The 15,018-nt window shown below is 38.5% G+C and overlaps 1 long non-coding RNA gene across 1 annotated transcript; it reads left to right on the forward strand.

The window, feature by feature from the left end:
- Positions 1–386: 386 nt before the first annotated feature.
- LOC127842991 (uncharacterized) lies at positions 387–2,061 on the forward strand. The gene is made up of 4 exons (XR_008032017.1): positions 387–479; positions 697–767; positions 1,047–1,594; positions 1,980–2,061. It is a non-coding gene; the product is annotated as an uncharacterized LOC127842991 (long non-coding RNA).
- The last annotated feature ends 12,957 nt before the right edge of the window (positions 2,062–15,018 follow it).

The raw sequence follows: 15,018 nt of genomic DNA on the forward strand, positions 1-15,018 counted from the left end.
CATTTCATCACCATGGGGCAGCCATTTTTAAATTAATAAATTAGAAAGAAACATGCTAAATACTCACTCATCGCCTAATTGACATTCCAAACTGTTGACGATGACAAATGCATTGGATTGTAATCTTTCCGTTGATGTTTGCAAACTGCACGATCAGACCTCATAAACACTCAAAAGAATAACTATGTAAGAAGCATTTCACCAATGTTTACAATCGTTGTCGAATCATATTACTTATATTATTGCGCATAAAATAGTACGCTTACAGACTGACAGAAAGATCGATACGTAACTCCGTTCAATTCATCACGGTATACTATTATTGTAACCGGTTTGGCTTTGACTAGTTGGGTGTGGCCCCTAATAGATTATAATGAGGGTATATAAGCAAGCGTATCATTCAGCACGATTTGCGGGAAAGCAGTCATCCATATTGGTTGAAGCAGTTGTTCTTCACTTTTATTCTGTTTTCTATAAAGGTATGTTGTATTTTAACTATGTAAATTTATTAGTAATATGCTAGTCTAGATGGCCATTGAATAGTGCTTTTGTCGGTATTGTATTTATCAGTTAAATATGGTTGTTTTCATTGACCTTGGTATTGTTTATGATGGCAGCATTATTCTTTGTATTTAACAGTCATAACAAAGATTACTTTCTTTTCTGTATGCTTGCACATATGAGCTAATATTGCAGTCACAGCACTGGGCATCATCTGCATTCAAGACTGGGGTCATAAGCTGTCATAGGAGGCCAATCCACAATTGGTATGTCATGTTATTGGATGTATTTTTTATCAAGTTCAGATTTGTATATTTTATTATTTTGATGATTAGCATTGGAAATGTTATGCTAGTTCGATATATTGTAAGTTGTCGATCTATTGTTAGTTTTCGTGGTATTGTGCTACAATATAGCGAGACCTTATATTGACGACCACTAGATATTATGAATAGCATAGTATTTATTTATGATAACATACTTAAATGTTATTGTAAGTCTGTATCAATTTATATTATTGTAGAATATTGTTATTGTTATTTCAGGGCTTTGACAACTTTGCGACGCCTTTGTGATTTCTCTGAGACGCTTTAAATAAGCTGTTTATCATAGTTATTTCCAGAGATTGTATTACAATTATGTAATCATTAAAAGTTATAGTGTTGAGGGAAAACTAAATTAAATGGACATGTAATGAACCCAGCTTGTGTGTTGTCTGTATATATTCATTTTTATAATATAAGGAACACAATTGCAAGCCACAAATGGCGCCCAACGTGGTTATATTTTAGATTTCTCTCATTTAAGAACTGAACATTAATTTAAAAAAAAATTAATAAAAATAAATGAGTATTGATGATTGTTAAAGATTGTGGAAAATCTTTGGTTGTATGGAGGACGTACAGCTTATTCGGTAGCCAGTGGTCGGAACAGTTGGCGTGTGCAGTGGAGCAATCCAGGTGGCATTCTGAGCGATTATTTGTTGGGAGCGACGAGCGATCTTTAGGAGCGAGTAGAACATCAGTGCCTGCAAAGTGACTGGAGCGTGTGACATTGACATTTCCGTGTGATTGAGAAAAACACATTTGTATTTGTGAGTACCAATAGTGGAAGGCCATTATTTATTAAATTGCAGTTGAATTTCTTTATTTAATTGTAAATAATCCATTGTGGTCCATATGCTGTAAATAATTTGTTGTTGTTTTAAAACTTTTGTTTTTAACTGCAATTTTTTTAAATATCCTGGGGAAAAAAGTATATTATTAAACAATTGATTGGGAAAGTGTCACAATTGCATGATACCTTAGCAATTTTAAAACATATTCCTTGGTGATGGTTTCTTTAACTAACAAGTCTATTTAGTTAACTATTTGAAGCAACTTTACTACTCTTAAATACTTCGTAATATTGCCATCATATTGAAAACCTTACATACAGGGTATATTTGATTGGTTTTGTGTTATTACAGTACTTTTCAGTGGCCAACAAGTTTATTTCAGAGGTGTTGTTTGTCTGGAGGTGGTGACCAGCATTCAAATCACACAGCTATTAAGTTAACAGGTAGTTAATTTTAAATCGTGCTGAATGATACGCTTGCTTATTCGGTAGCCAGTGGTCGGAACAGTTGGCGTGTGCAGTGATAATGATAATATATAATAATACATCGCTTTAACAATCTAAAAGTAGAAATAATTCTTTTAAACGGATTTTTTAATAACGAAAGTGAAAACAACGGAAGTTGGATGGATATTCTGTGAGATGCACTTCGGCTCCAGAAAAACAATACAAATAAACTAAAAAAGAAGTGTGGGGGACAATTTTCAGCTGGAAAATATTTGAAATAGGGTAAGTGATGGTATCTCTAAGTGGTCATTTCTGTTATTTAGTGCGATCTCTTGCTGATTAATGTTAATATTTGTTTTACTAGTTGCCACCCAACTGTCAAAATAAGTTATGTGTTTTCTCAGGTATGTGTATACACATACCCGGTTTTCTCACCACTGCACGTGGTTTTGATCGATTTGTTTTGCACGTTTTTCTACGGAGCACAGCGATTGCCACGCTTTCAAAATGGGTAGAAGGAATCGAACTATAAAATCAATCGGTTTGCCAATTTCTTTATATTCCTTTTCAATTTTGTATGTCGTCTGCAACCTATTTCAATTTGAGATGGTTTAAAATTTGCAATTTGGTTGAGAGGTAAATAACAAAATTGTTAAGCCATTGAAATAGAATTGTGACTCTTATTATCCACCATACCTGGATTTTTAAAAAGTAGTAACGTTTAAGTTATTTTTAGAACTTTGTTTAGGAAATTTATCCAAAAAAGGCAGTTGAATATAAACTCATTTGTTGTTTTATGACAATAATTTTCTGTGAAATGTTGCTAACTTGACCTTGTATATGTATATAGCTTTGTATTTATTCAACTTAAGGTAGTGCATATCCTTCCTAACTTTAGACTGAGATTTTGTAAATTAGTGTAAAAATGTATTGGTTTTAAACCAAAATATGAATAAAGCACACAAATATTGAATGTCAAAAATGTGTTTATGTTATTCTATCCGTCTTAAGCTTTAAAATGATATATAGTTTGACCATATTGTACCACATTGAATGAAGAAAATCCAAAGCTAATTTTTAATGAATTTTATCCCCCCCATGAACCTTAACACAACACGGGTTTAAGGTAACCATGGTTTATGTTTTTTAGTGATACAGATTTGATATTTTTTGTGAAATAAATACGCTTCATAAACATAACATTGTTCTTAATAAGTTTGCTACCGACCTGAAGTTTTGGCCAGTTGAGAGAAAACAATTTATTTCGAGCCTTTAACCGTAATAAATTCAACTAAGGGATACAAATTTGACTAACTGGATCCTGCAACAAACCTTTCGCCCCTTAATAGTCTGAAGGGCGTTTCAGACTTTTTGAACATATGATGATAGGGCCTTTTTTTCTTTAACGACGTGCACCATGAGTGAGGAAACACCAAAGATACATGTGAAGCTGTCAAATAGTCAAGCGCTGGTGCAATTAGTGAAAATTGCAAATAAGTAACATAAAAAAGTTGTGAAAACGTTGATTTTGATAAATATTATATATTATTACGCGTTCTCCTTGATTTAAGAATACTGATAGGTTAACGTGCACCAAATTCCACTTAAACAAGTGAGGAACGAAGGACTGAAATCCATTTAACATTTAACAGGGACATATATCTGTTTACCGGCGACGTGTCGGAGACGCCCCTAGCCGGCGGGATGTTGGGGCCCAGTGAATGGGGGCTGGTCCGCATAGAAGACGGCGCCGTGCTACGGCAACATCCGCTTCACATACCGGATATGCAACAATCCAATACCAAACGCGTGAGGAAAGCCGTGTTCCGCGCCCTTTGAGTTTATGTCATCATGTTGTCAACTGAGCTTCGTTTTGGACCCGACATTCGTTGACGGTGCAGATCTACAAGGGAAATTGTCAGACGTTGCTTCGAATTGCGAGCTGTTGCCGGCTTTGGATACCAATAATAAGGCGGCTATTCTTGCTCAGACCCAGGGAGACGCTTCTAGAGTGGACGATGTGACGATGGAAAGGGTGTTTGCTCAGGTTCAGGGAGACGCTTCTAGAGTGGACGATGTGACGATGGAAAGGGCGTTTGCTCAGGTTCAGGGAGACGCTTCTAGAGTGGACGATGTGACGATGGAAAGGGCGTTTGCTCAGGTTCAGGGAGACGCTTCTAGAGTGGACGATGTGACGATGGAAAGGGCGTTTGCTCAGGTTCAGGGAGACGCTTCTAGAGTGGACGATGTGACGATGGAAAGGGCTTTTGCTCAGGTTCAGGGAGACGCTTCTAGAGTGGACGATGTGACGATGGAAAGGGCGTTTGCTCAGGTTCAGGGAGACGCTTCTAGAGTGGACGATGTGACGATGGAAAGGGCGTTTGCTCAGGTTCAGGGAGACGCTTCTAGAGTGGACGATGTGACGATGGAAAGGGCGTTTGCTCAGGTTCAGGGAGACGCTTCTAGAGTGGACGATGTGACGATGGAAAGGGCGTTTGCTCAGGTTCAGGGAGACGCTTCTAGAGTGGACGATGTGACGCTGGAAAGGGTGTTTGCTCAGGTTCAGGGAGACGCTTCTAGAGTGGACGATGTGACGATGGAAAGGGTGTTTGCTCAGGTTCAGGGAGACGCTTCTAGAGTGGACGATGTGACGATGGAAAGGGTGTTTGCTCAGGTTCAGGGAGACGCTTCTAGAGTGGACGATGTGACGATGGAAAGGGTGTTTGCTCAGGTTCAGGGAGACGCTTCTAGAGTGGACGATGTGACGATGGAAAGGGCGTTTGCTCAGGTTCAGGGAGACGCTTCTAGAGTGGACGATGTGACGATGGAAAGGGCGTTTGCTCAGGTTCAGGGAGACGCTTCTAGAGTGGACGATGTGACGATGGAAAGGGCGTTTGCTCAGGTTCAGGGAGACGCTTCTAGAGTGGACGATGTGACGATGGAAAGGGCGTTTGCTCAGGTTCAGGGAGACGCTTCTATAGTGGACGATGTGACGATGGAAAGGGCGTTTGCTCAGGTTCAGGGAGACGCTTCTAGAGTGGACGATATGACGATGGAAAGGGCGTTTGCTCAGGTTCAGGGAGACGCTTTTAGAGTGGACGATGTGACGATGGAAAGGGCGTTTGCTCAGGTTCAAGGAGACGCTTCTAGAGTGGACGATGTGACGATGGAAAGGGCGTTTGCTCAGGTTCAGGGAGACGCTTCTAGAGTGGACGATGTGACGATGGAAAGGGCGTTTGCTCAGGTTCAAGGAGACGCTTCTAGAGTGGACGATGTGACGATGGAAAGGGCGTTTGCTCAGGTTCAGGGAGACGCTTTTAGAGTGGATGATGTGACGCTGGAAAGGGCGTTTGCTCAGGTTCAGGGAGACGCTTCTAGAGTGGACGATGTGACGATGGAAAGGGCGTTTGCTCAGGTTCAGGGAGACGCTTCTAGAATGGACGATGTGACGCTGGAAAGGGCGTTTGCTCAGGTTCAGGGAGACGCTTCTAGAATGGACGATATGACGATGGAAAGGGCGTTTGCTCAGGTTCAGGGAGACGCTTTTAGAGTGGATGATATGACGCTGGAAAGGGCGTTTGCTCAGGTTCAGGGAGACGCTTTTAGAGTGGATGATGTGACGCTGGAAAGGGCGTTTGCTCAGGTTCAGGGAGACGCTTCTAGAGTGGACGATGTGACGATGGAAAGGGCGTTTGCTCAGGTTCAGGGAGACGCTTCTAGAGTGGACGATGTGACGATGGAAAGGGCGTTTGCTCAGGTTCAGGGAGACGCTTCTAGAGTGGACGATGTGACGATGGAAAGGGCGTTTGCTCAGGTTCAAGGAGACGCTTTTAGAGTGGACGATATGACGATGGAAAGGGCGTTTGCTCAGGTTCAAGGAGACGCTTTTAGAGTGGACGATGTGACGATGGAAAGGGCGTTTGCTCAGGTTCAAGGAGACGCTTCTAGAGTGGACGATGTGACGATGGAAAGGGCGTTTGCTCAGGTTCAGGGAGACGCTTCTAGAGTGGACGATGTGACGATGGAAAGGGCGTTTGCTCAGGTTCAGGGAGACGCTTCTAGAGTGGACGATGTGACGATGGAAAGGGCGTTTGCTCAGGTTCAGGGAGACGCTTCTATAGTGGACGATGTGACGATGGAAAGGGCGTTTGCTCAGGTTCAAGGAGACGCTTCTAGAGTGGACGATGTGACGATGGAAAGGGCGTTTGCTCAGGTTCAGGGAGACGCTTCTAGAATGGACGAGGTGACGATGGAAAGGGCGTTTGCTCAGGTTCAGGGAGACGCTTCTAGAGTGGACGATGTGACGATGGAAAGGGCGTTTGCTCAGGTTCAGGGAGACGCTTCTAGAGTGGATGATGTGACGCTGGAAAGGGCGTTTGCTCAGGTTCAGGGAGACGCTTCTAGAGTGGACGATGTGACGCTGGAAAGGGCGTTTGCTCAGGTTCAGGGAGACGCTTCTAGAGTGGACGATGTGACGATGGAAAGGGCGTTTGCTCAGGTTCAGGGAGACGCTTCTAGAGTGGACGATGTGACGATGGAAAGGGCGTTTGCTCAGGTTCAGGGAGACGCTTCTAGAGTGGACGATGTGACGATGGAAAGGGCGTTTGCTCAGGTTCAGGGAGACGCTTTTAGAGTGGATGATGTGACGCTGGAAAGGGCGTTTGCTCAGGTTCAGGGAGACGCTTTTAGAGTGGATGATGTGACGCTGGAAAGGGCGTTTGCTCAGGTTCAGGGAGACGCTTCTAGAGTGGACGATGTGACGATGGAAAGGGCGTTTGCTCAGGTTCAGGGAGACGCTTCTAGAGTGGACGATGCGACGCTGGAAAGGGCGTTTGCTCAGGTTCAGGGAGACGCTTCTATAGTGGACGATGTGACGATGGAAAGGGCGTTTGCTCAGGTTCAGGGAGACGCTTCTATAGTGGACGATGTGACGATGGAAAGGGCGTTTGCTCAGGTTCAGGGAGACGCTTCTAGAGTGGACGATGCGACGATGGAAAGGGTTTTTGCTCAGGTTCAGGGAGACCCTTCAAGAGTGACCGCATAAAACCCGAGGTCAGGGTTGGAAAGAAACGGTAATACACATTCATATGTGTTGTGTTGTCTGCGAAAAAAGTGACCAATCTGCTTTTAAATTTAAACTAATGTAGTTAAGTGTTTTACGAATGTGACATATCAATTTTACCTAGATTTAGAATGCAGTGCATTTATATGTTGTCATTCACTTGTTTACATTGAACACAATTACGAGTATGTATTGTATATCGAGTACAATTGAGTCTCGTTGTGGTAAAACTGGGCTCAATGCATGTGTGTAAAGTGTCATCCCAGAATAGCCTGTGTAGTCCGCACAGGCTAATCAGGGATGACACTTTCCGCCTAGTCTGTTTTTCGTTAAGAAGAGACTTTATTTAAACTAATAATTCCCAAAAAGCGGAGGCTAGTCTGGGATGAAACTTTACGCATATGCATTAAGCCCAGTTTTCTCAGAACGAGGCTCAGTTTATCAAATAAAAATACAAATAAGCGTGAAACAGAAGCTTCAGAGCCTGTATGTGGTACTTTGTCAATTACATCTAATGGTTTTAGTATGTCAGTCACCGATTTGCTTTCATTTTATACATGTATGATGAGAAAAATACGATTTTTTAATTTCATATTCACCGACTTTGGAAATAAAACCCCATTGCAAAGATTATCTATTGAGTAAGTTATATTCTCCATTTACTATGCAAGTTGGCATCTATAGAATTATACAACAGAAAGTTTGTGTCAGTCTGTTTGCTATTCAACCATGTTTTATGCGAGTTGGCAAGCAACTAATTAAACTACATACATTATGTGTAAATTTCTGCGATTCCATGATAGCAATGCAAAATTCACTTATATAATGTTCATACACATCTACATGTTATTCACGAAAGAAGCTGTGTCATAAATATATATATATATATATATATATATATATATATATATATATATATATATATATATATATATATATATATATATATATATATACTAGGAGATAAGCCATTTACGGGGTATTTTTCAATGAGACCCTTGTTGCGGGTTGTATAACAATTCCGGGGTGCATTTTTCACCCCACAATTTAGGACACGTATTTTTTCATTCTAAACCAAACATACATCATTTTGGTGACATATGGCAACTAGTCGGTTTCATATCGAAACCATATATATCATAAAACTACTACTACTACCACTTCTACTACTACTTCTACTACTACTACTACTACTACTACTACAACTACTACTACTACTACTACTACTACTACTACTACTTCTATTACTACTACTACCACTACTTCTACTACTACTACTACTACTACTACTACTACTACTACTACTACTACTACTACTACTACTACTACTACTACTACTACAACTACTACTACTATAACTACTACTACTACTACTACTACTACTACTACTTCTACTACTACTACAACAACTACTACTACTACTACTACTACTACTACTACTTCTACTACTACTACTACTACTACTCTACTACTACTACTACTACTTCTACTACTACTACTACTACTACAACTACTACTACTTCTACTACTACTACTACTACTACTACTACTACTACTACTACTACTACTTCTACTACTACTTCTACTACTACTTCTACTACTACTACTACTACTACTACTTCTACTACTACTACTACTACTACTACTACTACTACTTCTACTACTACTGCGACTACTGTTTTTCCAAGTATAAAATTTCCACTAGTCTTAAGACTTTAGATGAAATTGAGTCTTCAACGAATACGTGTCATTTCGTTTGTGTTGTACGTATTTTTAGTTGGTCGCGTTAGTGGCCAGCTAAAATTGCAGAGCATATTTTGCAAATCGGTATGTGTTTTGAAGGCTTAAGTTCGGAAAGAACCGCATCTTACTTTGCTAGGGACGATTACCGCTGCCTGTCTGCAAGCAGTCGACATATGATTCAACTCTAGCAGTGAGTGTATTTACCCTCTACCAGTTAGTGTATATACCAGCTTGTAGAACGACATTGGCCAGTCTAGTGTTTATCATTGAAATCTGTACATATCGGCTGCTTTCAGGGAAAACGGGGCTTAATGCACGTCAAAAAATATTAGCCAGTGCACATCAATGTGCACGAGATAATCAAGGACGACAACAGCGAACAACCTCAGTGCCTTCAGCGCTTTGAATTACCTCTTCCACGCATAAACGTAATTTTGAATACATGGCGCTCTGAAACACATGTATTTTAATTGTTTATGAATATATGAAACACAGCCAATAACCATTCAAGTATTTAAAGTTTTGCGAAAAAATAAGTTGGTTTTTTACCGGATGTACAAAATCTTCAACAGATAAATATATGTCCAAAATGTATTTCTGAAACAAATGCTTTATTGGTGTGGCTACAAGCGAAAATGACATGCGCTTTTGAACCTTCTTGATGGCTTCATGCTGTCTCCGAAAAACCTCATTGTGTGTTCATTTTAAACAAGCATGTCGTGTTGTTGTTTTTTCAAACAATAACAGTAGATCATGTATGTCACACGTGCCATTCTGATTATTACGCTTTGAGCTGCGTGAAGTTGGCACTGTCATCGACAATCGACATTCGAATATCGAACTGGTGCGTATGTCGAGCCAGCTCTGACACCGACATTCGGCAAAAGTCCCGAATATCGAGCTGGGACGAATGACGAGCTAGCTTTGACATCAACATGCGGCAAAAGTCCCGAATATCGAGCTTGGGCAAATGTCAAGCCAGGTCTGACATCGACATTCAGTACTTGTCCAGAATATTGAGCTAAAGCGAATGTGGAGCCAGCTCTGACATCGACATTCTGCAAAAGCCTCGAATATCGAACTGGTGCGAATGCCGAGTCGGCTCAGACATCGACGTTCGGCCATTGTCCCGAATATCCAGCTGGGGTGAATGTCGAGCCAGCTTTGACATCGACATTCGGCAAAAATCCCTAATGTCGATCTAGGGTGAATGTCGGGCCTGCTCTCACATCGACATTCGGCAAAAGTCCCGAATATTGAACTAGGGTGAATGTCGTGCCTACTCCGTCATCGACTTTCGGCACTAGTCCCGAATATCGAGCTGGGGCAAATGTCGAGCCAGCTGTGACATCGACATCCGGAAAAAGTCCCGTATATCGGGCTGGGGCGAATGTCGAGCCAGCTCTGACATCAACATTGTGCAAAAGTCCCGAATATCGAGCTGGGGCGAATGCCGATCCAACTGTGACATCGACATTCTACACTATTCCCGAATATCGATCTGGGAAGAATGTCGAGCCAGCACTGACATCGACATTCGGCAAAAGTCCCGAATCTCGAGCTGAAACGAATGTCGAGCCAGCTCTGGCATCGACATTCGGCAAAGTCCAGTGTAATTTTTTTTACATCGTCGGCAGACTGTGCTGTGGTGGTCGCGGCTGCATTGTCATACCAAGTTTGTGCATATTATGATTGGAAACATGCTTTTCGTCTGATATTACTAAAACGTTTGCTGGCGAAAACATTCAATTAATTTTCAATTACGACATGTTTATTTGATGCTACTTTATTTATGTCTTATCAGTCGTTATAATATGTAACTTAACAGGGGTGGAGGGCATGCGTATGCGAGACTTAACTGCGTTTAAGTGATGTTAGTTGTAGTAGTTCATAAGCCCCCCAGGACAACCCCTGTTGTTCAAAAATGTTCATTTTTTCATTGGGGGGGTTTTGTCCTGGGGGGCTTATGTCTGGATCCCCGCATAGACACTTTATATGTGTATGTATTGTAAATGAATACGCCCTTTCGACTTTTCTGTATGCATGCTTCCCTCTTTTTTTTTCAAGATCGCAAACGTCGAAAAAAAGTTATTGAAAGAAGCGCGGTCACAAATGCGTCTTTTATTTACTTGACTTACGAGATTGGGTATGCATGAATAATATTTAATCTGATATTTAACCGTATTTGCGCATATGAACATTAAAATAAAAACACAAATCACGATTATCTTAATTTCCCGACGTTTTTTTCTATAATAATTAATATATTGAAGATATAAGAGTGTAAATCCCCCTTTCGGAAACTAACTTGTTTATGCACATTTTATGCTCTGACTTTCAAAGGAAACACACAGCTCATACGGTTTTACACGACATTACTGTTGTGAATGAATTCCGCATTACGGACGTATTGAAGATCTTTTTGTCATTAGAGGTCAGGAGTTAACATTTTATATTGCTTTGCAATTGACGCAGTATGTAATATGTGATGAATTGCTAGTTTTAAGTTATTATATCTAAGGTGAAATACACTGCTGCAATTGTTTTCTCACATATTTAACACAGCAATTTAAGGCATTTGATGGTATTTTTATACAGTGTAATTTTTAAACGTGCATTTTACGTATCAAGAGTATACCTAAAACGGAATACAACGCTTTCTATTTCCCGGTAACAAAACGATAGTAAAAGGTTTAAAATAGAACGCGTTACTAAGTGTGTGCCTTTTTAGAAAGCGAAAGGTACATGACAATCCAACTATCAAACAAAGTACAAGACAAGTGCCACGCCAGTTAAAACACAATACAATCAATTTGATTTGCAATATAACTGGAATGAACAACCAAAAAAGGTAAAGCCTGTGCAATACTATTACAATGTTGATTTTAGAAAATACTAACATTAGTAAGATTCGGGATAGGTTTTAGCAGTTCGGAATACATGACGGACTCGATTTGCAAATCAGCGCATTAAGTGTTAATTGCAGATTCAAAAATATGTGTTTATTGAATATAAGGAAATTTAAGGCGTTTCGCCACAACGATACTGATACATGTATACAACTTGGATGTGACACATTTTGGAAGACCTACTTATAAACAAGTTCTGTAATTGGTGAAAGTGGACTTGTAGTGGATAGAAAGAGTTGTGCAAAGGCAATACATTATATGATTTTTTAGAGAAATGATCAATATATACAGGTATTTAATTGTTCTTTTATTTCTTCTGTAAATACAAATTATTTGAGACGGTTGTTTTGAGGAAATAACATATAAGTTCATCCAAACATTAGTTGTTTCAAATATTACATGCTTATCTTTCATTATTTAAAATGACGAATGGTTTGTTTCCGAAATGGTGACTGGTGATGGTGATGATGATTGGTGAGGATGATGATGATTGGTAATGATGACGACGACGATGATGATGATGATGATGATGATGATGATGATGATGATGATGATGATGATGATGATGATGATGATGATGATGATGATGTTTAAAATAAAAAAATAATTATAAGTATTATCATAATTATTAATATTACGATTGTAATATTAATATGAAAAAAATATTCGACTCTTGACCAGTTGCCGGGCGTTAAATAGAATAATACACACACCCCGCAACTGAGTTTTATATCGTCGCCACATAACTAGGTCTTCTATCGACATCCCGCTATACTTTCCAACTATACTGGGAACGCGCGCCAAGCAGTAAAAGTTTTGCGCGCAATAAGTTGTTTTTATACTGGATATACACAATCTACAACAGATAACTACATGTATAGATTGCATTTCTGTAACAAACGATTTTTTGTTTTGCCGAAACTACGGAAGTTACGGGCGCTTTGAACCTTTGCTTATTTTGGTAAAAACAACGAATCAAATTTTCATACCGCATAATAATGTTAAGAAAAGTAATAATATGTTAATAAAAATGCACAAAGAAAACTAAGTATATAAGACTTCCCTGTAAGCATGCAGCAACATCACGAGAATCCGGTAAATATGTCCAGTTGCTTTATTTAGAGAAATGTGTATGCCATACGTCCACTTTCAAGTTATTTATTTTTTTGTTCATTTTTTTTAATTGAGCCTTTAAATAGTGCATGTGTTTTTGTATTTTATCTACGTAATTACCACTACGATATAATTAAAAAAATGTGTTCCTTAATGATTATTTGTAACATATTCAATAGCCGGTCAAGAAGTAACAGTTTTACAAACAATAATTTGTTATTATACTGAATATACATTATAAACAAAAGATGAACAGATTTCCAAACTGTCTTTCTGAAACAAACGTTTCATTGGTATGCCGACATACGAAAATAACGGTCGCGTTTCAATATTCGTTCCGCATACTACTTCCACGTTTAAAATAAGGTGTTAATTTTTTAATGTGGATAAATTTCACTTTAGTATTTTTTCAGCTGTTTAAAAAAAGGAAATAAACTATTTTTATATGAACAAAAAGCATTTTATAAGTGTCGTTTATCTTTTCGACGGTTTAATAGCATCAGACACGCAATATCAGACTGTACGTTCGAACGTCGTTTTATGTCTACGAAGGAAACAAATAAAGTAATAGCTTTTAGTATCTCCGTCCAACAACTTACAACATATAGGCTTCGCTTCTGCTGATTTTTTAAATTCATACTCATTTACATTTTTGTTACTTACAAAACAATGATGGGATACAGATTCTTGATATGACCTAATCGGAATTGAAAATGGTGGTAGACAATATGGGTCATCACCTTAACGTCCACAACGATGTTTACAGACAACAAAGCTCTATGCTAGAAAAAAAGGAGGCAAGGTTATAAGTTGCCACGAAAATGGACATAAAATGATAAATAATGATGTTTTTTTTACTGAGATTCATTTAACAAATTAAATAGATATGCTTTGTTTAGATTAATATTTTTATTATCAAATTTAATGGAACCATTTACTTAAATACTTATTATATACATAAATATTTAAAACACGAAAATATTCATCACATTTTATTATTAGTTGTTTTCGGTACTAAAAGAACAGTCTTTACTAAAGCTCGATAATACACAAAATTTATGAACTCGTTTAATCAATTATGGTCGAAAATTCCAAATCCTATATACACCTTATCATTTAATAAGTATTTTATTATAGATATGCCCCAACCTGTTAAGAGCGTCAGTTTATCAGATAGTGAGCGCAAATATAGTAATAATTGAACATTAAATCGCCTAAAAGAATTTTATTTAGGACACAGGTAATGCAATTTTCATTCTTTATAAAGTGCATATGATGTATATTTAAAAACTACACAGATTTCTCTTCATTCATTGAGGTCATATAAAACGAAAGCTCAGCAAGCTTGCATCATGCTGCATCGGAAACTCTTTCAGGTGTGTTAAAAAATAATAACACGCATGATGTTGTTATTATTTTTAACAATAAAAACAGATAAATATTATATATCTCAAATGCCGTTATGTTTCAAAGATTTCACAACATACAGTGTAGTTTGGAATATAAAGTGGTTAATTATTTAAGTATCTAATTAATAACTATTGTTTTTTACGATGCTTGATCAGTATTGCATCGAAAAATACTGTATAGAGTAAAAAGCATATAAAATTAATTGTTATGTTTTAACCATATTTGAATAAAACATAAATATTGTGGCAGCTTAGTTACCTGCTCGTTTCTCAAACGATCGTATGATGTAATAATAAACACATGGGCACTTATCAAATGATTTTTTCATTTGTTAAAGTTTATTTTTGTTACCAAGTCCGATGACCGAGAATACACATGCAGGGACTATACTAATGCAAAAAATGAAACACAACGAAAAACAGACAGGACCTGGATTTTTATAAAATGATACGTCCTTTAAACGAAAAATACCATTAAACCGCAAAGTGTCGTATCTGATTAGCCTGTGCGAACGGAACAAACTCATATGTGACGATACTTAAGTATATGCATTAAGCCCCGTTTTCCCAAAGCGAGGCTCGTATTAAAGTTATCGGATAAGAATTCTTGTTTTAACAAAGAGCGAGGAATAAATAACCACTAATGTAAATGTCAAAATATGTAAGATAATTTTTTTTACCTCGTTAAGTATCATGACTCTAGTCTCCTAAGCACACA

Source organism: Dreissena polymorpha, chromosome 8, assembly GCF_020536995.1.
Source record: "Dreissena polymorpha isolate Duluth1 chromosome 8, UMN_Dpol_1.0, whole genome shotgun sequence".
In the NCBI taxonomy this organism is placed as follows: Eukaryota; Metazoa; Mollusca; class Bivalvia; order Myida; family Dreissenidae; genus Dreissena; species Dreissena polymorpha.